Source organism: Onychostruthus taczanowskii, unplaced genomic scaffold (genome assembly GCF_017590055.1).
Source record: "Onychostruthus taczanowskii isolate IOZ18803 unplaced genomic scaffold, ASM1759005v1 scaffold96, whole genome shotgun sequence".
NCBI classification, from domain to species: domain Eukaryota; kingdom Metazoa; phylum Chordata; class Aves; order Passeriformes; family Passeridae; genus Onychostruthus; species Onychostruthus taczanowskii.
Genome location: NW_024507657.1, coordinates 1,017,265 through 1,038,788, shown reverse-complemented (window position 1 = coordinate 1,038,788; position 21,524 = coordinate 1,017,265). Strand labels below are relative to the sequence as shown.

The 21,524-nt window shown below is 44.0% G+C and overlaps 1 protein-coding gene across 1 annotated transcript in view; it reads left to right on the top strand.

Moving 5' to 3' along the window:
• Positions 1-2,204: 2,204 nt before the first annotated feature.
• KANK1 (KN motif and ankyrin repeat domains 1) overlaps positions 2,205-21,524 on the top strand; it is a 130,107-nt gene continuing 110,787 nt past the window's right edge. Inside the window, exon 1 of the mRNA XM_041426912.1 lies at positions 2,205-2,358. The gene's annotated coding sequence lies outside the window, so the exon portion shown is untranslated. The remainder of the gene's footprint in view (positions 2,359-21,524) is intronic.

Here is a 21,524-nt window from a genome sequence, read left to right as displayed (position 1 = left end):
AACATGAACCAAGACCTGCCGGTTTTAATTGCACCATCAAAGGAAAGAGCCCCATCCACTGCATGACCACGCTGAAAGATTTCTGTCGTTCTTACGTAGGTAATGCAACAATTGACTTCTTTATTTAATTTCACTTGTTTTAACTGTCAAGAGCTGGCAGCTCTTGAAAGAAAGGATTAAGTGGGAGAAGTGGAAAGAGTCCTATCTGCTTGCCCTGTACACTGTCGTAGTCTGAGTGCTTTCATTCCGTTTGTACAGTTTCTGGTACAACATGGTCCCGACCCAACTAATTGGATGAATAAGCTGAGTTTGCTCCTCTGAATATACTTTCTGTTTGGTTGTTAATATAAAAAATGGTAAGTGGTGCTCACTGTTATCTCGATTACTTCTTTCATCAGTAACCCCTTTTTTATAGTTGGCAATTCAGCCATCAAAAAATAGCCTCTGGATGGGAAGTTAGCAGTCAGGATTAATAGCTATTAGCATCTTAAAGAGCTGCAGAGCCTGCTTGCGTATTTGGACTGCCAATATTTCCAAAAATACGTGGGTTTGAATTAAAATGTGCAAAAATACTTCTCTTTTTTCTTAATAAAAGCTCTGTGGTTTGAGAGATGGTTTACATTAATGTCATAGCAGCCTTACTTAGAAAAATACTAGATGTGATTTAATCTTTAAAATGTTTAATGGCTTCAGAGATTTCAGAAAAAATACTGGAAATGATTTAGATGGAAATGCCACTGAGCTTATTAACCTTTTATAGAAGGAGAAAACCCCAACATTTTTGTCTACCATTACTTGAGTGTGGTCCATAGGGGAAAAAAAAAAAAAAAAAAACCAAAAAAAAACCCCAGAGATTTTCAAATTTCCTTAATACCCTCCTTGGTCTATTCTGGAATCAATATTCATTGAAAGAAACTTTGGTGGTCTCATTCACAAACTTCAGGTATCGCATCTGGAAAAAAATATCTGGGAATATGCAAAGCTTCGGGAGAATTAATCAGGGAAAGGCAGAAGAAAAGCAGATGAATTACATAGAAAAAAGGAAATGAGAAAGGATCAGAAAATATCAGCATTTGATAGCACACTACATGTAAAAGCAGAAAAAACAAGGAGTGTTGCACCACAGCTGTGTCCTTTTGCTCTGTGAAGTAACTCACAATAATCACCTTGCAAGGTCCTATATCCAGAGCTGGAAAAGAAAACCAAGGATTGTTTTCTGTACACTCCTGATTTTGCTGAGTCTCCTGTATCTTGCTTACTCCTGGCCTGTGGATTCTGATCTTTATTTGGGAGGGACTGTCCTGTGAAACCCTTCTTGGCATCATCACAAAGCTTCTGAATCATTTGCTCCTGGAGACACTGGATCCCTGGGGCAATGGAGATAGCTCTTGAGATAAGAGTGGGAGGAGTGAAAGAAAACACCATCAATCCGCTCCGAATATTCAAGCCCTCATGCGAAAAAATTCTAGGCAGACAAAAACCGGGACTACTGTATCCTTTCGCAGCTGAAAAGACTAATTTAGAGATGGCCTGTTCTGACCAGTAAAAATCAAGGCACAAGTCTGAAAACTTTGTTTCTAAGCTGAGGTTCACAAAATAATGCAGAGGGAGCTGATGCCCATTTTGCTCTTTGAAAGCCCTGCCGAGGACCCCATCCAACTCAGTGCAGCCGGAGGGCACATTCTGCCGAGGCTCCAACATGAAAAAAGCGTTTCAGGCGAGAGCCTCCACTGGGGAATCCTCGGCTCTGGACTCTGTGTACCAGCCTAGGACAGGTATCGGATCTGACCCCATTTATTGGACCTGCTGGGCCCAACACTCCTTTTCTGAGCTTCGAACCAGTCCCTCCAACCCGCACACATCGCGGACTCCACTGGGGTCTGCCCCTGGCAGACTTTCCCAAGGATGCTGAATTTCTAGGCGCAGCCCCGACGGTAACCTACCCTCCCTGACGAGGAGCTCCCGCATCCTAGCCAGGCTCTTAAGAGGGGGGCAAGAGAACTCCTCTCTGCTGCCGCCGCCACCGGCGCTCGCACTCCAGCGCACCGCCGGGGCTGCCCCGCCTCGCCGCGCTCCCAGCCCACCCGGCCCGGAGCGGGATGCGGGGGGCAGGCAGCCCGGCCGGGAGCGGGAGGCGGCCGGAGGCGCCGGGCTGGTTTTGGGCAGCGCGCAGCCGCAGTGCGGCCGCCGCCGGGTACAAAGCGGGGCCGGAGCGCTCCGCGGACTCGCAGCGCGGCGGCGGGAGGGAATGAAAGAAGGAAAGAAAGCGGCAGGCAGGGAAAGCGGCAGGCAGGGGGCTGAAGTTTTGCGGGGTCACTGGAGTCCCCCAACCTCCTCGCCGGGACGCGGAGCCCGGAGGTGAGCGGCGGGGGATGCTACTGGGATGGGCTGGACGTGGGCGCTCGGGCGAGGGTTAAGCTGCTGCCGCTCTCGTCGAGAGGAGCAGCACAGTCCCCCCGGACCGGGGGAGCTCCCGGCTCTGTCGGGAGCGGGGAGCGGACGGTCAGCCACGGCGCTGCCCCGCTGCTCGGAAGACGGCGGTCCTGGCGGACCGGTCTGTGAGCGTGTCGCGAAGAGCTGTTGATCTCCCTCCCCGTTTTTAGTAAAAATGCTTGATTATGCCAAACGAGGCGCGGACGCGTGTATTAGGAGCATCGCCGCATCCCGCCCGCTCTCGGAGCCGCGGAGGCGCGACCCTGCCCTGCGCCCCGCCGGCGGCTCCCCCGGCCCCGAGGGAGGCGCTGCCAGGTGCGGTGGGAAGTACCTGGGAAGGGGAGAGGTCACATGTGAGCGCTGTGTTCATCGGTGCTTTGTTTAAATGGACCGTCACTAACTTGTGAGCCGGCACTTCAAAAGAGTAGAGAATTTTTTTGAGTAGGGGGATGGGAGAAGGGGAAGGTCTTGGGCTTTGATGCTCAGTACAAAAGTGCTTTAACTTTGGCTGCTCTTCACGAATCTCACGAATGCTCTTCAAGAAAAAAAAAGAAAAAAAAATCCAACTCACAAACTCTTAAAAGACATCCTGAAGTGTTTGAAAACAGTCTTAATTTTTCTGAAACAACGTTGTGGGACCCAATAACTTGATACTGATTCAGACGTAATTACAAGCCTCAGTAATGATAGTGACTTTCTTGTGACTGCTTTGTCCCTGAGTTACACATAAAACCAAGCTGAGTTTAACTTTTCTGGTACTGATGTTAAGGTCAGGTATGGTGTGCTTTTTGTTAAATCAAAGCTCTCAGACATTTAAGTAGTATCTAAGCCCGTCTGGCATATCAGTAGCATAGCTGACTATCTTGTATCTTGGCAAGCCACAGAAGATACCATCACAATTTGCTGATTAAAAATATGGACTGTATCTTTTTATTTCACCCCTTGTGTCAGAGTGACTGGGTCTTATTAAAGGTTGTGTGGGTGTCTATTGAGAAGGAAGGAAAATATGAGAAAAGTGGGAGGAGGCTGATCGGGATAATGTGTGAATTTTAGAAAGGCCCAACTAATTTAGAAAGTGTTCATGATGTGCAGAGAAAGCCCTGACATTTTTGTTCACTTCACTTAGAAGTGCTGCTTGGGTCTTCACATCCAGAGTCAGTTTTCCAAAGGGAGTGGGTGCCAGTAGGGCCAAGTGGTACTGCCTGAGAGGAGTAGGGCTGTATCCAATCTGTGGTGCAAGCAGTATCTTTGAAGTGATGTCTCTCTTCTGGCTTGGAACATCTGCCATATATTAGTGACTAGATGAAACAGGATTCCACCCCAAAACTGCCTCCTCAACAGGAGATGAGATATTGTCATGTGACGGGACAGCCCGTGTCCTTCCTCTGCTGGTTTTGAGTGAGAGAGGTTGCACCTCTGCTTCACCTCCACAGCTCTGGTGTGGGGCAGTGGGGTGGGAAACTTGTTGCATTCCACACAGTGCTGAATGTGGGTCACACCAGTGCCAGGGGCAGTGGCACAACCTCAGGTGGTGGCGGTGTGCAGCCTGGGCTTAAGGATAGGTAAAGATGCAGGCTCTTGTGTGCCTCAAAATCTGTAGCTTTGCTGACCCTGTGTTTAATGGAATTTGGTATTACATTTGACTCTGTTTCATTTGTTTGACATCAGAGTGTGGTTTGTCCCTTTGTATTGCTAGCAATCTAACTAGAAGGAAATTCATATTGTAAAGTGTGTTTTGGTGACAACTTCTGTAGCACTCCAGCCCATACGGGAGTCCCTAATGTCTTAGTTTTTAAATTTGTGCACACCTGCTTTCTTTTAAGATAGGGCTTTACTTCAGAATTGCACTGGAGAAAGCCTTGATTGAAAACTGAATGTGAACTGGTTTTAGGTGTCAGTTCAGTGTGTCTTTAAAAACCCCACCTCCTTGGGAAAACCTGCTGTGGAGGTATTTTTTGCAGCACAAATGACTTCACTTTGAGATGAGTTGATCCAGTAGCTCTCCCTCGGTATCTGTTTGCCTTTTCTCGCTCTCACAGTTTTCTCAGGTTTGTAAGCTTCTGGTACAGCTTGTCTCAATTTCTGCAGTGTGCTGCATGTCTAAATAATAGATGGTGAAAGTGAAATGAAAACGTCCAAATGAAGAGTCAGTTTTGCAAATGATGCAGAGCTACTGTGAAGAGCTGTCGGGAATGGGCATCTGATCGTGCTTTCAGTTGCTAAAACATTAGTTGTTAACTGAGGAGAGTTGCAGATTTTCTTGTGCTGTCAGCACCTGTTGAAGTGGTAGGTCATGGAGACGAAGTGTTTTTTCCCTAGTCATTTAGCTAATGGAATTGACTAATGGGCCAAAGGAGGTGCTTCAGGCATAACTGCTTGTACTGTTTATCCATCCAAATTCTCCTCTGCACTTTAGAAAGGGAAGAAACATAGTAGTTGGAAAGTGGATTGAAAGCTTGTGTGTATGTATGTGCACAAGTATAAATTTTATCTAAAATTTTTGTGGGTTGTATCAAGATGACGTGTTAAGCTGATGACTAGGTTTTCATGTTGGAGTGATGAGGAGGCATTAATATGGAATTGCAACAAGAGATAGTAACAAACTACTTTCAAAAAATTATGATTCCACCTAACTTCTTAAAGATGCAGTAAATGTAGTTTACAGATTACTTGAATGCCAGCTGTAACTTTTTACAGAATTTATTTGAGAAGTCTTTTGTTTAAACTATATAAAAATATCTAAAAATAAGTCTTTTTTATAAACCTTTTTTATATAACCATATTTCACAAGCCTTTGTGAAATAAAAATATTTATGAACATTATTTAATAAGTTCATCTTGACTAGAGATTCAGATTTATGGTGAGGTTTATAATGTGTTTGAGTCTAGTGGGAAATGATTCATTTTAAGTATCTTAATAGTATCTGCTTGCATGGTTGAATAATTGGCAGTGCTGTAAAAAGGCATTTAGGCATCTCAAGGGAAACTACTTAGGCTTGTCAACTCTGACACTCCACAGTTGTCTCTTGCTCCCATTATAGAGGCTATATATTGAGGGGAAGTAACATGCAAATTATATGACTGTTCCCAGCTATCAAAAGACTGGTACCTGAAGAGAAATAAATACATGTCAGGAATGAACAATTGGCATAATTGATTTTTTTTTTCCCCAGTTTGTATATTGTCCTAGCAGTGTTGTATTGTGAATTGTACTTGTAAGGTCTATCTAGCATGTTCTCTAATTCTGAATTTTGCCCATGTATTTTACTTTGGGAAACTGTGTCTGCAGTCATGACAGTAGTGTTGACACTTGTGGTTAAATCTGAATAGTGATTCAGGCCATGTTTATATTTGTACTTCACCAAAGGTTCCCTGGCAAACTCCAGAAAGCAGAAAGATTTATACGGTGATAGTCACTTTTTCACTATTAGCTGTGTAGTTGTCCATGATGAGGAAAAAAGCAAATAGCTTGTAATGTGCTGTAGTGAACATGGGAAATGCTTTCCAAGCTTTGATAGTAATGAAAAAAAATCTGTCATTCAGGAGGGGTGGCAAGAGCATCTGATCTCTCTTTTGGGCTGCCACAGACTCTGGGCTCTTAACCCTGTATTAAACCCAATGACTAGTCTGGCTAAAGCATAACTTAGAAGGCAACATCCTGTTGGACTTAAATCACTTCCACAGGTTTCCCTTGTCACTCAGTGCCAATTTTTTGTGTTTTTTTGAGCTCAAAAATGTGTTTCTGATTTCTAATTAGAGCTGTACTGAGGAAGGATAGCTGGCAATTAAACATGAGTCATGAATGCGTGTTTTCAATGTCCCTTTAATTCTTTAGAGATGTGAGTAGACTGAAGACAGAGAAGTCGGACAAGATCAGTTGGAACTTAATTGTGGATAAGCATTGTCAAACTGAGTCTGGTCTTTTCAAAAGCCAAGCTGCTATTGACATACTTTTCTGATGTACGGGCTCCCTATTGCACACAGGAGCCAAAAGTAGACCCAGATATTTGCCCTGACGGGTTGGAGGATGGGTAACTACCTTTCCCTAAAACCAGGCATCTCCAGAAAATGTTGTGGTGAAGGGGATGGTGGGAGGAGTTGGGCTCTGGGGGTGTCCCAGCTTGCTTTGGGGCTCAGGGATAGTGCCTGTGTCCCATCCTTCACACAGACAGATATGTTGTGCCATCCTGGAGCACTGGGATGTTGCTGTATGACACATGGAGCTCAGGAAAAAGAAGTGGCAGTGAGAGAAGTCTCCTACATGCATCATATGTCTGTTTTTCCGTCTTCTCTGCAGCTGTGTATGCCATGAGCTATAGCAGCTTTTTGTGATGTTTGGGGGTGGTTGGTATCCAGGAGAGCAGTGGGTGCACCTCACTGGATTTCTTGGACAAGTGTTTGTGATGCCACACTTAGGGGATGGATCGGTGGTCTGCACTGGCCTGGTGATGTATTAGGCCTGTTTCATCATGTGCTAGTGCTCTGAAGCTCCTGCCTGTAGATGCCCTAAGCTGTTGATTGTAGAAATCTAGAAGGATTTACTGTTGAGTTCTTTGTTACCTTTGGTATCCTTTCCTCATCCCAAGGACCTTGCTTTTTCTTACTGGTCTACCATCTTCTGGGCCCAAAGAGTCCTGTGCATTTACATGAAACAGCAGCGCCCTGGCAGGAGCGGGTTAGACTGCTGCTGAGGTTTCCAAGAAGATGCAAACAATCAAAATGTTGGTTATTGGACAAGGCACTAGCCTTAGTAAGGCTGCTTTGGGTTAAGAGGTTCTGTACCAGAGGTTCTTATCAAATGTGAGGTACCCATACATCTAAAACTGATGAGGTCTCATCAATCCTGTATGTTGTGTATGAGTCTGTAATTAGTTAACACTGACTTTTAAACTCTTAAGTCCGTGGACTTTTTTTCCTGCTTTTTTGTTATTTCAGGTAGTCTTCCCAAGTTTAGCTCCAGACAGGGCTGTTACCCACACAAATGATCAGTCCTTCTCTTGGTCTCACTAAGCTGTTAGCCTTTATGGCTGCTGTGCACTGACAATTAATTCTGTAGCATGTGTGCACACACTTCAACCTCTTAATTGTATGACTTGATCGACACTTCTTGACATAAGGACAAACACTGATTTAGCTTTTATGCACCATCTATTATTTTACATAATCCACTAGCCCCTTCCAAATAATGTAGTTTGGTCTGTTAAAGATTGAGCTGTCCTTGTGCAACCTCTTTCACGTTTTACAAGTATTTCTGATCCCTTCCCAATTCTGCAGTGTCATTATTAAGGGGGAGGATGCTGCCCAGATTGACTCAGATGATTTTGCACCACGAATTGCCGAGTGGCGCCAGAAATGTTTCTGTTTAATTCAGTGCCCGTGCCAGTCTCCACACCTCCTGGCTCTTTCCTGTTGACTCTGCCTGTGCTGCAGGGGCTTTACAGGGGCTGCAAGCAGGCAGAAAACCTGTGCCTGGCTGAAAGCAGCGGGCTCTTCCCTTGCGCTCTTGCTGCCGCCTTCTTTCTGTTGGTGCTAGTATTAATGTGGCTGTGGGACAAAACACATTGGAACACTGATCTGGCTGGAAACAGATGTGCCGGAATACCTCCCTCCTTCCCCTCACCCCCGGCTATTGGATGTGTGCAGTGTCCCACGGGCTGTGCCAACATAGCATGGGACGGTGGGAAGCCTCAGCGGTAGTACAGGGACGTCAGAAATTAACAGGCATGAAATCATGGTACTGTGATTGCCTCCCGAGCCGGTGAGTTGAAAATCCATGTGATGTGAATTTGGTCCATTAGAACCTTTTAGGTAGATGAGGGTCAGGAGCACTGATCATCCAAGCCCTGCTTTGTGGGTGGGACTGGGAGAGCTCCTCACCTTGCGTTTTCTACTCATCATGCTACCAGCCTGCAGCCTGTTAGTCTCAAAGACTAACGAGTTTAGTTTAAAACTAAACTAATTATCTGTTTAAAACTAAACTAATTATCTCTCCCGAGCTATTCTGATCCTTTATCTTTTTTCTTCTTTTTTTTTTTTTTTTTTTTTTTTTTTTTTTTTTTTTTAACCACAACTGTTTTCCCAGTTAACGGCTGGAAGTCTTCCCTGAAGTGAGATAATGTCAGAGGTTGAATGTGTTTGTTTAGGTGCATAAACATGGCTGTGCATGATGGGGCTTCCATCACAGTGTTTTCATTCGCTTCATGAGCTGTTAAATGAGAAAAGGATGGTGCTCATTCTTGAGCTGTTTTGGAACAGCTGTGTCAAAAATGCCCCAAGGACCTCGGACAATAGTGAAATCTCTGTGAATGATGCTCTTTTCATCTCTGTCTCAGCATACGCAGAGGATCTCTGAGAGTTATACCAAACTAATCTAATTTGGTTAGGGAAAGAAAGATACATACATGAGTGTTTTATGTGGCTCTTTAGTACTTCTCCAGACGGAATGTGAGAAGAAGTGGAGTGACTAGGGAAAGTAGTGTTTAGATTCAGACTAGGGAGCCTTTCTCTCTATTTGTGTAAACACTTCTGGGTGTTTTAAAATTAGAATATGAAAAGTAACAAAGGACAGTCAAGATACTGATCGTGAGACAAAAGCCGGGGCACTTGACTCATGCATAGTTATTAAATGAAGCAATATTGCAGAATTTTTCTCCCAACTTCCAGACTTCCAACAGAAGAGAAATCAGAATGAAAAAGTTGATAGGTCTTCTCAGTTTTGCAGCTTGGCAAACGCAGTTTAAGGTTGTTAGTATTTTCTGACCAGCGCTTTGTTATTAACCCACCTGTTAGTAGACAGGCTGTTTCAATTCATCAGTGTTCCTTTGCAGTGTTAGTAGATTGATACATTAAGATATATTCTACTTCCCGCTGCAGCTCAGATTTTGGAGGGCTGCACTAGAGCAGAGCCTTGCTTTTTTGTTTCCCCAGGGTGTATCTACCTCAATAGACACAGCAAAATACCTGCTAAGAGATTAGCTGATTTCTTCAGAGTAGAAACTGGTGTTTCTATCGGGGTGAATCCCACTTGTGCGGGGTTTGTTTGTTTGTTTTGTTTTTAAGGAGAGTGCTTTACTGGGTGATGACTCATATGCTGGAATCTGACTTTTCGCTCCAGTTAGCCACAGATACATGCAGATGTACCTGCCGTTCTGCAACAGATAACTACAGTGTGCATTGTTTACATTTCAGATACCAAACCAGGGTGAAAATCAGACTGTTCATTCACTGCGACCTGCCGTGTAGCTGAGTGTGAGTGCACGTCCCTTCAGGCTCATTAGCATGAGTTAACTTTGTAATTGGGTTTCTGGGGCAAACAGGGACAGGAAGCAGAAGTAATTTGGCAGGCCAGGCTTAGCTTTTTTGTTCTGTGTTGTAAGTGCACAAGAGAGCAGAAGTAAAAAATGGGTGCAGAAGGGCTGGAGAGATCCTAACAAAGCAGAGGACAGTTGCCAAAAGTTGATCTGATGTTATGGAATATCGTGGAGCTTAACCCAGGTGGGACTTTACAGCTATATTGAAGCAGAATTTCCATAGCTTCCTGTGATTTTCAGAGCCCTTCTCTTGCTGCTCTGTATTTTTCAGCTGTCTGTCTGGCAGTAGCACTTTGCCTTGTAGAGTCTAGCAACAGAAAATTGCTTGCTAGCAACAGAAAAGTCAGGCTTGCTGAATGAAAAGCAGTTCTCACTATTCAGTTTTGAAGCTGCTTCACACTGAACTTAATGGAAATGTAAGTTTTGAAGTTGCTCTAAACTCTGTTCATAATACCTAGTTTTGCACAAATAAACCAAAAAAAGAGAGGGGGGGAAAAATCCAAACCAAACTGTAAAATGCTAGAGTTCCTGAGTAGGGGAGACAGGTTTTGGTGTTTTTTCTTCCATTTTTTAAGGCATTGAAAGTCATTTGGCTCTTTTCAGGTGTTCAGTTTGGATTTACAGGAACGTGATTAGAATTAAGCTGCTTTACGGTATTTTTTTTTTTAAACCACACTTCGCATTTTTCAATTAATAACTTCACTTTTAAAACAATAGTCTTTTTCCCAGACTGATCTTAAGACTCAGAAAATGCAATACATGTAGAGATTTTTAGCTTAAGTTCCATTCCTTCCTGATATGTGAGGCTGACCTTGTTCTTAAACTTTGAAGTTGCTGCTTTTTTTTTTTTTTTTTTTTTTTTTTTTTTTTTTCCCTGATGATAAGCTTTTGAAGAGTTTTCCTTCCTCAGATGAATACTAGTCTTACTCTGGCATCACTGACCATTTCTCAACTTACATTTTACCAGCAGCCTTCTCGGGCAGCTTTCTGTGCATGACAAGTCAGTAACATTCGAAGGGGAGATATAATCACCTGCAAGACCAAGGTGAAATCTCTCTGAAACAACGAGGTGCTGGAAATTATGTAGGCATGATTATCTGCAGTTTATGTATCCTGTTAGCATCGTTTAACTGGGCTGACAAACTTGATGTATGCTTCTTAGTTTGTTCTTGTGGTTTTATGGGCTGCTTTATGCATGGGTTTTTTTTGAGTAGACAAGGGTTCTGATGTGTGTAGTGGAAATTGCCTTGCTCCTGATCCCATCTGTGATTTAGCACTGAGTTTTTGTCTCCTTTGTGTTTTTCTTGCAGTTTCTCATCCCATCACTACTGCTGCTTGTACCCACTGTCGTGTTTTTAATCAATGTTGCAGGATCACCTAAACGAAAGTACTAGTGGCTGCCGGGAGCCTTGTCCCTGAGGAAATTTAAGGAAAACAAACCCCTCTTTGTATCTGTGCACACATCATGACTGTCACGAGTTGTGCGGTGGGCGTGCTAAGGAGATGCAGTCGGTGCTCGCTCCGAGAGCCGGCGGTGGGCGGTGCGCCTCCTGGGAGGCTGCTGCTCCCGCCAGATAGCCAGTGCTCTGTCACTTCGTGGTTGGACTGGGATGTGGGAATCAAGAAAATGTGGTCGAAATTAAATGGAGTTCTTCAAGAATCTTATAAATAAGCAGTTGACAGAATATTGTTTGCATTGAGTAAGGGGTTGTTGGTTTTGGCTGAAGCAGACTTGAGAGATTTCAGGGCTGTTACCTGTAGCAATTCCATCTTTTGTTGGCCTGGGGCAGAGAAGGTCTGTGCATGTATATAGATACAGCAGCTGAATATCTGGCTCAGGAAGTGTTAAGTTCATGGATTTATTAGTCTTAATGCTTATTTTTCCTACCCGCAACTAGCCAAAAAACCAGGACGGCCTGCAGTTTGTTTTAGGTGGTAGAGATTAATGACGGTTTTATTGCAAAGCTACATTTGTAGTTTTGTTTCCCCAAGCACAGGGTGACTGAGACAGGAAGGGACCTTTGTTGGTTCGCAGCCTGCAGTTGAGCCTTTTGACCCCTCCACAGATCGCCCCGCGCTTAAAAGGAGCCCTGCAACTCCTCAGCAACCCCAGCTGCCTCTTGGCCTTCTTGTGTTGTTCCCCTGGTAGCCCCTCCCATCCCTCTCTCCGGAGCAGCAAAGCCCCCTGGCCCCCAGTCCGCATTGCTCACATTCCCGAGCTCTGCGTGCACGCAGTGGGATGAGGGAGGTGGCTAAGCTGGTCCTCTGCTCTGGCTTGGAAACCACTGTTGTGAAAGCAGCCTGCCTGCTCCTGTCCTCCCTTTATATCCATCAGAGCCCGCCTGCCCACATAGCTCACATTCCTGAGCCGAATTTCATTTGGGATGGTGTTTTGCTTTGGAGGCTGTTCCTGCTTGGTAATAAAAGTTTCCTTGTGGCTACATCCTCATGGAAGAGCAGCAGCTTATGTCCCCTTCTTTAACGCACTTGGTCTGGATTGTTCAAGGTCTCTTTGGTGACTGCAAGTGAGTGAGATGGCAGATGCAGCAGTGAGGAGAGTGTGCAGTAAGGAGCCAGAGGTTTGGCTGTGCATGGGCTGAACGAGAATGTTGGGGTCCTGGAGGTGACACCACTGGAGCTGGTGTCTGTGACTGTTGTGTAGGGAGGAAGTTTCATTGTCATTTCAGTTAAAAGACTTTTCCTCCCCACCTCTTCCTCCAAGCAACTTGCTAATTTGCATCACAAAAGTGAGCCAGGGTTGTCTCCTTACTATGTTTCAGAAAATAACAATTGTCTCCAAGTCTGAGTGAAAATGACACGATTTATGGGCTGCTTTATGCATACTGGTGCATTCAAGTATAATTGTTAATTGAACTGCCTAATATTCTTTCACCACAATGTCCAGTTACAGCTAGTCTTTCATCTCAGTGCTGAGAGAGTCTCATTGCAAGGAGGAGGACTGTCTGGCCTGTGATACTGGTGCTGCCCTGTGGAAGAACTAGCTGGGTATGTAAGGCACTTTCCTGCACATCCTGTCTTCAGAACAGTGGGCTGTTTCCCATGTCTTCCATGTGTTCCCATCTCTGCTAAGCCAGAGATTCTTTGAGCAAATAAAAAATAGCAATAATGTATTATACACAGCTGGGAGCACTAAGAATTTTCTGTCAGCCAACAGCCATTTGTATCTATATTAAAGCTTAGTCAAACTGGCTTTGTTGGAGCTGGAGCATCTCATCACTTTGATTTCAGTGCAGAAGTTGTCAAGCCATCAAGGCTGCCCTGACGTTCCTGCATAAAGTTGCTGTAAATAGATGTGTGACCACTGTATATGTACCACAGGTCAGAAGCAGCAGTTACTCCATCTGTGCTTTTTCTCTTTCCTTTCTATTAATCTCTGGACCTTTGTCTAAAACCCAGAGTATTACAGAGACTGCAGGAGGGGCCAGAGTAAGGCATGGAGTCTATTCTGTATTGCCCTAAGATTTATGTGCTGTGTTGCAAAATTGTCCTGTTTGTTGCTTTTGCTCTGAGTGGAAATGCCTTTTGTGGCTGGCTGAACTTTGGAAAAGCATTAGGCCCAAGGAGGAACATTTTCCTTCCTTTGTCAAATAAAATCTTCCCTTGGACCAGTGCTTGAATAATTAGGTTGCACTGTGTTTGGCCTGTCAAAATCCAGCTATTTTTTTGCCAAAACTAAGGTAAGCTCCATATAGCACTTAACATGTGCTCTTTCTCAATGAATTACTCACATAAAAGCACTTGCTAAACCATGTCTAGACTGCAAAGACCTGGATTTGACTGAATCTAATTAAAGCAGTGGTGGCTTTCAGGTACAGATTTCACTGCAGTATGTTATCCTGCCTTTTGCTAGAAATAGCCTGACCATGGCTGAAGTGGTTTTGACTTGAATACAGAGGTAAATTCAAGTCAGATACCTCTGAACTGGTACTTCTGCTCACCTGCTTAGCCTGCCACAAAGAGAACACCATGTGCCCAGAGTAGGATAGCCAAGCAGCTCATGGTGATATGGGTTTCAGCACAGTCTTCTCAGAAAAATTGAAATCCTGCTGGTTTTGGAGAATTAGGTGAATAATTCTGACAGCTACCAGAAAGTTTCTGAGTGCATTGCAGAGATATGAAGAGTCTGAAAACATCCCTGCTAGAAATACTGGTTTTGATACTGGAGGTTAAACATGTTCAATGCACAGCACTAACTGGTCTGTGCTGGCCAGCCACCCTCATGACTAAGCTTGTGAGTTCATTGCCCATCTGTGCCCAGTGCCTCATCTTAACTCGGGTTGATTACCAGCTGCTTATTGATTAAGAGGGATTAGGGGAGTCCTGGATGTCTCAACACAGCTGGTTTCTCCCATCTCTGAGTAAGTTACTGAGTGGAAGTGGTGGTATTGCCTGTGGATCCCTCCCTGGAGCTGATCAGGGTAGGTTTTACTGAAGCACACAGAAGCATAATGTAACTCCTGGCTTCTGATAGTTTTACCTCGTGGCCTTGAACGTTTGCCCAGACATGTCTGTGAAGCATCTTGGCTGTTCTCATGCTTTTGCTATTCCTCTGTCTCAGCTCTCCGGACTCCTTTTATTTCCTGTAACTTTTCTATCTAGCGAGCACTTTGTTCAGTGCCCATCAAGTCAGGCCTGTTCCTCCTCTTTCACCCTGCCCCTGAATGCTTGCTCTGTTCAAAGTCTCTAAGACAATACCAGAAAAGGGGGGGTCACCATGAAGAAAATGGAAGAAATAAAAGGGAGAAGTGAAAGAGCTGTCTCTGACAGAATTCAGGCTCCACTGTCTAATCTGACAACTATAACTTTTTCTTGAGAAACTGTCCTTTGCTTCACATTTTCAGCCTGTCATCAAATTTCTGCTAGTTTTGAACTTTGTGTCATGAGGCTGTTGCAGGAGCAGGAGTAATGAGCCAGTACTGCAATTCCTTTTCTTGTCATTAGAAGTGGAGGGGGGGAAAAAAAAGATTCAGCTGCCTCTCACTGTAACACAGCAGCAGTGGGTGACTGCCATGACTTTTTAGGCTGTTGCAGTCTTACAAAATGTTCTAGTTTGGAAATGAAAAAATAAAATATACTGGACTATTCTTAGTACCAAGTTCAAGGCTCAGCATTGCAAAGAAAGTTTGTGTAGCTAATTAAAGGTATACATACTAATTCTTGGCAGTGTGAAGAGAGAACTTTTTCTGGTAAGGAATGTTGACATGACCTTGCCTTGTCCCTGAGTGTCTGAGAACTTGCATTTTTGTCATCTTTTCAACAGAACACAACCTGAAATAAAGTGGCTAGGGGTCACAGCACAAATGTGCCATGCTTGCTTTAGTGAGTTCTCTTCTTTGCAGCTGGGTAGTAGGGACTGTGGATTAGCCCCCTCACTGCCTTCTCCTCTGGCCATGGGCTATGAACCATGCTCTTTTAAGCTCTTCCTGCTTGCTGTAAGAATCTGGTGTTTTCTTAGCTGTGAACACTATTCTAGGCTGATTTATGTATGGTTTTTTTAAATAGATCTCTTGATTTTCTTTCACTGTTAATATGCTAATTCACAGCTGGTTGTTACAGGACTGAGTATGTTCTGGATCAAGAATAGCCCCAGTCTGTGTTGGGACTATTTCTGTATGAATTATGCTTTGCTGCTGTGGAAAGAAGGCTGTTGTGCTGTATGATTGATTTGCAATCCATCTTGCATGGCCCAGTCAGGACTCAAGTTGGATGGTGCTGATGGATGAGGTGATTAGTGCTGATGTTGAAGATGGAGTTACGGGTAAAGAGGTTCCCAGCTTCACGGCTTCTTACCATGAAAAAAGGGGCAGTATTTTTCTTGCTGTACTGACATACTGAGCTTCTCTCTGATCTCTAGGAAGTCTCCATTATATCCATCTGTTTCCTTGATCCCTTCTTGAAAACTTCATTTTACATCATGATTTTAAATTTTTTTCTTCGGAATGAAGGAAAACCCTTCTTACTTTTGTCGTGCTGTCTATTGGAAGTGACAGAAATTGCATCAGAGCCTGGATGGGTTTTTTTTTTTTTTTGTAGATGAGTTTGTATTCCCTAAGCCTCTGGCATTTATCAGCCCTTGTTATGATGGAAGTTGCAGGTCATTGAGATATTTTAACTCCTGACCTAATAGCATGTGAGTGTTTGCTGCTGCCCAGTTTGCTCAATTCCCTGTTTGGTCAGCAGCTGGGGAGCTGCTGGGAGCTTGGCTGCAGCTCACGCACAGAGCTGGCATTAGCCCGGTCTGACGGGCGGGCTGAGCAGGAGCTGCGGAGTGCTGTCGGTGCTCTGGAGGCAGGCAGGGGGTGGCAGGGTGGCAGGCAGGGTGGCAGGCAGGATGGCACGGTGTGTGGGGGCGGAAGGCTGATGTGAGAGTGTGCGGGAGCCGAGCCGGCCGAGCCTGCGGTGCGAGTGCTGCTGCTGCTGCCGAGCGCTGCGGTCCTCGTACCTGTTCCCTTGTGTTTGCTGAAGGGTAATTGTAAACAGCCGCTTTCCTTTTTCTCTGTAGGTCTTTGGTGTTCCTTTTAACCCAGATTTTTCCGTCAGCTTGCCAGTTACTTATAACTCCTAATTCCGGTTTAATGACTTTTTTGTGTCTGGGGATTGTACTTTATTTGCATCACAACAGAGCCCTGTGAAAGGCTTGCAGTAATGTCAGCTCTGGATCTGGTGTTGGGCAGTTCAAAGTGCCAAGCATGAGTTTTATCAAGTTGGTCTCTTTGTGCTGCGAAGTTTGAAGATACTGATCCCGTTGGAAGTAGGCAGGTGGCAGGTCAAGCAGCACATCTGAGAGTTGCCTGCCGAGAAAACTTGTTTTAATGAGAAAGAATAGAAAAGTAACAAGTCTGTCACAAGGAGAGATTTCAGGAGTTTAGTTTTATGACATCACTAGTAAAAGTGAGTTAATAAACACCACATCAAGAGCATCTCGAGGGTTAGTCAGTCTCTTCTTTTTTTTTTATTTTGTGTATTATGGCCTATTGATTTAATGAGATTGTAGAACCAATTTCTCAAAGCCTGGTAATAAAACACATCAGTTAAAATGAGGCTGAAGTTTGGATGAAATGATTTAGATTTGTGGACTGTTTCATTCAACACCTTGGATTAATAATGTATGGGTTTTGGTTTTTGGTGGTTTTTTTTGGGTTTTTTTTTTTGGTTTTTTTTTTTTTTTTTAATTAAGAGTTCTTCATACCTGAACTATGTAGCAAAATATGCTTCTAAGCTGCAACCCCCCCAAGCTGCATTTCTTTTTAATTGCCAAATGTTCTATTTGCCAGTAGAAGCATGGGAAAATATTAATAACTGACAGACTATCTGATGAAGAATGTTGAAAGAAGTCTGCTAGCATCAGGATTTTTTTTTTTAATGGTTATGAGTAACTGTGAATGCTTCATTTTAGTACGAAAAAAGGAGATACTACTAAACCTCAGCTCTGCCTTCACTTTTCCCAGTTGCAGTCTCAGATATTTAAGCTCATTTGTTTTTGTCTCACTCAGCTCAGGCCCAAAGGTCTTGAATGGGTCATTGCATTTGGAAACTTTTCCATTTCTAAACATGCTTCAGAGAGCAAAGCAAAAAAACAAACCAAAACAAAAAAACTCCTCTAACACACAACATCCCCAGCTGTAGTACATCCAACAAGTTTTGCAATACTTCAGTACTGCCAGAGTGTCCTGCAGTGGCTTGCTTTCCTTTTGATGAGTTTTAATGGGTCCCTGTTCTGTTAGCTTGCTTCAGATGGGTAGCAAGAGAAGGACTTGCCTTTCCCGAAGGAACTTCTCGCATGCTGTGAATGCAAATAGACCGTTTGCTCCCCTCCCACCACCTAAATCTTTCCTCCCAGGCTTTGTGGGATTTAGTGCCAGCTCACAACACAAGTGTGACAGCTGGTTAGTGTCCAAAGTCCTTTTTGTTGTTTCAGCTTTAATCAGGAAATGATTTGTCAGAGGATCAAAGCACTCTTGGGTGAATTAACTTCTTTTCGCCAAACTGTAGCTTTGATGCATATGTAAATATTGTCTGATATTTATTGGGACAGAGTGATCCTTGCACAGGAGTGATTTTTGGCTATAACCCAAATAAAACTGAGGTTGACACTGCTAATTTTACAGAGCAGCCTGCATGGACTGTTAGAGATCACATTTGGAAATTAGATCAGGTGTGCCAGTAAGTTGTGTGCATGTGGCAAAAGGTCTCTTAGCTTATCTCCTGATATAATTCTGAAAGCCGTGAACAAACTTCTAATGCAGACTCTTTGCCTCCCCTTCTGCCTCTGTTTCTGAAAGACAGTTGCATATCACTTGGCCCTGTTGGCCTTTGGAGGCTTTGTGACACCGTGGGGATGTGGCTTCTCCTGTGCACTCCTCTGAGGGCTGCTGGGAATTGCAGGGTTTACAGATGCTCATTGTGCCATGAAAAATGCAGTGAAGTAAGACCTCCAGGGAGGACGTGGCAGTGATCACAGCTTGTATGTCTGCGTGTTTGCAAATATTTTATTGGCAACGCCATGCTGTGAGAGTAGAGTGAGAGAAGGGGTGGGCTCCTGTGCCTGGGATTCCTGTGCTCCCTAGAACACAGGGAGGGTGCTGTTGTTGGGACAGGTGAGTACGTGTCTGTGCAGGTGCCAGTGCTGGTGGGAGAAGCATGAGCTGCAGGCACAGATGGAGGTGGTCTTCAGCTAGGGAATGTGTTCTGTGAGGAAATAAAGCTGAGTAAGGTTGTGTTGATGCCTGAGGAGAAGGTGGGAGGGGGGAGGTCAGGGTGCAAGGCGGTGAGGTGGTGGCTGGGTAACATCACTCTTCAGAAGCTGTTATAAGAAAGTTTCTTGGGGGCAGGGGGTGGTGATTCCTTTTGTCCATGAGAGCACACAGCTCTAGATGACTTTGAGACAGCAGTCCCATTAGGAAGGATGGACACATTCTCTTCAATATTTGGGAACCAATTGGATTTTTTTCTATAAAAATTGTATTTGGGTGAAACATACCCAAAACACAAGTCACACTTTCTTTTCCTGCTCTCTGATTTGACGTACCACGTTTCTCAGTCACCCCAAAGTAATTCCGTACCCCAAATGTGGGGAACACATACCCTGTCTGGGCAGGAAGGCCAGGCCCTGCTCTCCAGAAACAAATGGATGATGCATTGCATGGTGGCTCAGCTGCCAGTATCTCTCCGGCATCTGACACCTCTTCTTGACTCCATATGGAAGGAAAGGAACACATGGATATCTGGTGTGGCAAACTCTGCTCTGCTGCCTGCAGTGCCTTTGGGGATCTGAATGGCTTGTGCTGCACCACTGTGTAGCTTGAAGGAGGGGGGTTTGTGCTCTGGAGGAGGGAGAAGAAAATTGGTGGTACGTGGTGAATTCTGTGCTGTTGAGTTGGTGTCTGTCTGGTACACCTGAGGGAGAAATGGAAAGAAATGCATGGTGTCAGGATGCCTGATAGATGTGAGAAGAGTTGGATCGTGGCACACAGAAAAGACATAAAGTGAGATGTTAATCAGTAACAAGCTGAGTCATCTTGCAACAGCTTGCAATGCCAAGTAGAGATGTACACAGCACAAAAGGAAGGAATGTGCACAAGTGTGTTTGTTCCAAGTACATAAGGACTCGCCCTCATTCTTACACTCAAAACCAGAGCATTTTATTACTTTTGGGAAGTAACAGAATGTAGTAGGCAATGTGTCCCTATGCCTTTTGTTCTCTGTAATGTTCTTCAGATGGAATAGCCTTGCTATGAAATGCCTGGTAATCAACCAGAGGGCAGCTCCTTGCCCAGCCTGTGTTCTGGACATCAGCGTTCTTGATCCAGCCTGCTGCATCTTCAGGGTCTTTTGAATGGCCTCTTCCTCATTTCTTGTCCAAAGAAAGGCTTTAAGCCAGTCAGTTTGTCAGAGAAGAGCTTGAAGAGATAATTAACCTAGAATGATGTATCTTATAATGAAGGTCTCTCCTTTAAAAGGAAAGAAAGCAGAACAAATAGTAATCCTGTTGTTTGCCCAGCACAAAGTCTGTTTTGTTTCAAGGAAGTACCTGGTCCTGGTCCTTGACATTTTCATTTTCTTATTCTTGGCTCTGAATTGCTCACCTGAGACTGAGCTGCAGGTGTCTTCAGGTTCGAACGAAGTAGAACATTCTTGCTTCTCAGATTTCAATTAAATATGTGTGCTGTAAGACCAGAAACTATAATCTTTTTTTTTCCAGGGAAAAATAGGTGGCTGAAATTGCTGTGTGGGTGGGTATAAAGCAAAGGATGGGGACAAAGGGATAAAAAAATTGTGTGAGAAAGCACAGCTGGTTAGGCTGCACATCTCCAGTGCATTGAGCTCTGTGTATCTACAGGGTGATAACACACAAAAGAAAGATCATTTCCATTGCCTGTGTTTGTCCAGTTGGCCTGTTGCCCGTTTGCACTCATGCAGTTGTGAAGATGTGGTCTTGGTGCTCCTGCTTTGCTCTGGGTAAAGCAAAGATGAAGAGAAGTAGTGCTGGGTGCTACTAATGTAACTGGAAAAGGGCAATGAGATTAGAGGTACTTTGAGTGTGGCACAAGTTTACAGTTTGTCCTTCCTCATTAAAAAACAAAACAAAACAAAAAAAAAACCCACAAAATTTAAGAAACTTTATGGTTCTTGTCCTAGCTAAAATGAGGGACATCTCAGTCATAAACAGACTGCAAAGGCAAAATGTATGTTGGATTATTGAGTCTGTGTTCAGGCAGGTGGAGGTTTTATTTACATTTTTAATGATTGTGGTATCCCTTTGCCACTCCAAAATTCAGCTACAGCTGAATGCAGATGTTTCAGAGAATACTTTACTTCTGGATGTATCTGCCTAATGACAGCCCGGAGTTTTGACTTTTGCTATTAGTACTTCTGTTATTTGTGTTGTGATGGTACTAAAAGAGCAGTCTTTGCAGAATGCCTGAGATCCATAGTGTGAAAAGTGTGCTGAACTCTTTTTGTGGAGTGTTTTTTCTATTGTTGCTTCTGTGTGACTCATCTCTTGTTTGAGTGCTATATCCAAGCAGCTTTTTTTAGCCTTTGATCCAAGATAACTGACACTTAGAACAACAGTCTTGCTTCCTTGGTTTTAAAGCATGTTAGCTACCCATGTCTTAAACTGGCATGTCACTTGCAACTGCATTCTGGTCCTGCCCTTACAGCAAGGCATCTCTACCCTGTTGTAACTTGTTCAGAAATAGTTTATTTCAGGGAAACTTGTTCAGCTAAGAGATATGAGATCTCCTCTCATTATACGTTTGAAAGCATCTATGCCTTTGGCATGTTGACCTCCCACCAAACTCACTGTGCAAGGTAAGCTGGTGCCCTGAAAATTAGTCAGGCAAGAGCAATGGTGCTTTACTTTCACTCTTTCTTGCTGCTGATAGAGAAAATCTTGAGATGATTGTGTCTTTTTAATGGCATTTTTCAAAACAAATGAAGCCAGTTCTTAAAATGCTATCAAGTACTTATTCGTAGATATGCACTTACTCTGCAGCTAGAAGCTTTACAGTGCCTGGGTGAGGAGGAATTAATTAGCAACCTTCTTGCTCGGTGGTGTCCTCTTTCACTGTTCTCAGATTGCAAAGGGTAAGAAAGAGAAAAAAGCCTACCTGATTATCTCTTTTCTTGATTTCATGTTGGCCCACCCCAGACAGATTATGCCAAGCGTTCTGGGTAGAGTTCAGTTAAAAGTTTCCCCCAGCAAGGGCTTTTGCAGAGCTGGGTGTTGCCATTCCCACCTCGCCCACTTTGCCTGTC